Here is a 3,234-nt window from a genome sequence, read left to right on the forward strand (position 1 = left end):
GGGGTTGTAGTGCACGCCATGTTACCTGAATGCCTCGGGTTCAATGACAGCCAGGGACTGTTGTTACATGTCATGTTGCTCTTTCACCCCCCATTTTCTGTCTCCACACTGTCAAATAAAGGCCCAATGGAGCATTTAGCAGCTAAAGAGCTGCTTATTTCCCACAGGAGTTGGAAAAGAGTGACGCTAAGCGAAACGGAGAGTGAATATCGGTCTCTGCTGGATGTGTAAACAAGCAAATGTTTGCTAACAAGTTAGTCTCCACCACTTTATTAGGTTAATATATGTCAATGGTGTGTTTACAGGTTGTTTTGTTGCCCTCAGGTGGCCCAAACAAATCAATTAATACTGCTTGAGGCCAAAATATTTGAAAACCTAGTCAGTTATTGGCAAGATACGATTTTTCTGAAGCCAGTTGCTCAGTGGTGTATGCTGTTATTGTGGGGGACTGCTGTAAATTATGTGAAGTGAAGTGAGGTCACCTTGTTATTTTTAATAACAAAAAAGCATCATACAAATGCTTCATTAAAAACATAAATGCCAAACGTTTTATATCTATATCTATTTTAATATCTACCGTATTAAAGGATCCAACCAGGGGAACAAATACTGACTTTCTGCAGTTTCAGTTTTCTTTTTGGATACAAATTGGCTTGTGAATCAACAGGAGAGATGGTGTGAACTTGCCGTGTGGTGAGACGTGAGAATGTCAGGGCATGTTAAGAAAAAAAGAAAGGAAAAAAATTACATTCCAAAGGTGTTGATTTTGAGAAGTCGCCTCTCATGGCATTTCTTGAAGTGCCTGTTATTTCAGCAGAGCCTACGGCTTAGCGCTCTAATTTGCTCCAGCTTTGGCTTCACTCTACCATGTAAATGCAATCAAGTTGCTGACAAAGTATTTCTGTTGGCGGAGCTGCCGTCTGCCATTAAAAAAAATATAGAAAGAAAAAAAAAAAACACACACACACATAGGAAACTGATCTAAAAATAAATATTAATCACTTTGCCGGGCCTCGCTGTGGGCAATTTACAGCCGGTTGCGGCTTCACCTTCTGAAGCCGCGTCGATTTCAACCGAGGAGTCCGTTCTATTTACGTTTCTGTATTTTTCCACAAGTATTTTACAACCTAATCCAGTTTGACAGGGTTAACGTGGCGAGGTCCAGTGTACAGTGAGACAGATTGTCGACCTTTTGACATACAGAGTCACAGTCAACTTTTAATTAGCTTCCATGTTCACTTCATTTACTTTGCTTTTCTAACGAAGGCGGATCTGCAAACGGTAGATATATTAGATGTGATGTAACCTTAGCGGGCTAACCGAGCATTAAACACTACATTAAGACTGATTGCCCGGCCTTACACATGAAAAGGTTACATCAACCTTCAATTAAAAACCCTCTTCACATTTCACGCCGCACAGAGAACAGCATTGTAAATGTTAGTATAATGGTGGCCGGGTCAGGAGCTGAAATGTTAATGATCTATTTTTTTTTTTTCCTCGAGGGTTAGAAATGAACTCTCACAATAGACGTCCCCTAGATTGAACGTTGCTCTTGCAAAGTTGAAGCATCATAGGTCAGTAATGCATGCAGCAGGAATCAATATACAAGTGCATGTGTTGATGTGTATATTCTCCAAAGGCACCACTCTTTTGCAACAGAAACCCACAAAGGTTGTTGTTGTTGTTGTTGTTGTTTTATCTCGTTTGTATATTTCAATATGATTATTTTAATCAAGGACCAAGCTACATTTTTTTATTCATGCTATAGATATCACCAGCTGTCAGTCAGGGCTGCGGGCAGTCTTGCCTTACTCCACACCATTGAATCTTGGGCACTCTGTTGGTGAGGACGCCATGGATTCAGACCCCTTGAAATAAGACTGGAATCGATACTGACAGAGAAGCTCTTATGAATGTCACGGCCTCCTGAGTGCGATGACAAATTGTATTGTGGGCAGAGTTTAGGATTCCGGTGACAAAGTGTCATCTTGCATTAGCTCGCTGTAGATTGGCGGATCGGGCCAAACAAGGTGGCAGTGAGGTAGTCGGCGCATGAGGCGGCTCCCTCCTGACAAGCTTGCCGAAAGCCGTTGAAGCGCTGAGAGGGAAGAGCCGGCGTTGCCAAGCGATTTTTAAGTTCTCCGGTTTTGCACTGCTCGCTGTGAACCGCATGATTTCCCATTTCCCCGGTGTCTTTTCTTTCTTTTCTTTTTTTGGGGGTTGGGTAGACAGTAGACAGACATATAAGTGCCATATGCTTTTGAAATATAAGAACACATTTTTAAAGCCAACTCGGAGCGCCTTTTATTTCCGTCAGATGAAAGCTAAAAGCTCCTGTGCTTATCAAACCTGCCCATCCACAGTATCAACTTGGAACGAGTCGAACATTCAGCCTCCCCACGGCATCATGTTGGAATCATAAAATACGGTGGCGGGAAAAGAGGAGGAACCCAGCTGAGATTTACCGCTTTCCATTACCTGCATTTGTATTCTTTAGCAATTTGTTGAGCAAATTATGGAACTATAAAGCAGCTAGAGGTGACTGTGCTTTCTTATTTATACTCCCATCCCCGCTATGTGGAAACCTATGGTCGACATTTAGTGCCAGCTTTTAGGAAACTTAGAAGAAAACCTCCATGCACTGCAAGATCTGAGCTCTTTTGATCTCCCTTCGCCTCTCATTCTGTGTTCTCTCTCTCTCTCTCTCACTGAAGCTGTCTCAGACTCGTGGTTTCTTTGTGGAAGGCTTTGCTCTTATGCTGCAATTTAAATTCTGAATTTAATTAACAACAGTTAATAGAATTCTATTTATAACTTGTTTTATGCTATTCAGTTGCATATTTTTAAAGTCCTACTGTATATGATGTGAATCACCTTGTGACAACCTGTATTATCATTTAGGATTACAATTATTTATTTCAAAGGCGTGTTATTCCTGCTTAATCCCCTTAAAATATCATTATTATTTAACTATATACTGTTGACACTGATGAGATGATGCGTCTTAGTCATACAGTCCAACAAGCAACTTTCTGACTTCCTCATCCTGCTCCAGCAAAAGCTTTGAGCTTTGAGCTGTGCATGTTCGCTGTCCTCTCCCAACCTTTGCTGGGAGTCCGGGAAAAAATAGGCCAAAAATGTGGGTGCACATGCGTGGGAACTCACTTTGCTCTGTGTCGTGCATTATGTTTGCTGGGTCTCATCAGACATCTGAGTTCCATTCAGCCCATT

This window comes from Taurulus bubalis (genome assembly GCF_910589615.1).
Source record: "Taurulus bubalis genome assembly, chromosome: 1".
NCBI lineage: Eukaryota > Metazoa > Chordata > Actinopteri > Perciformes > Cottidae > Taurulus > Taurulus bubalis.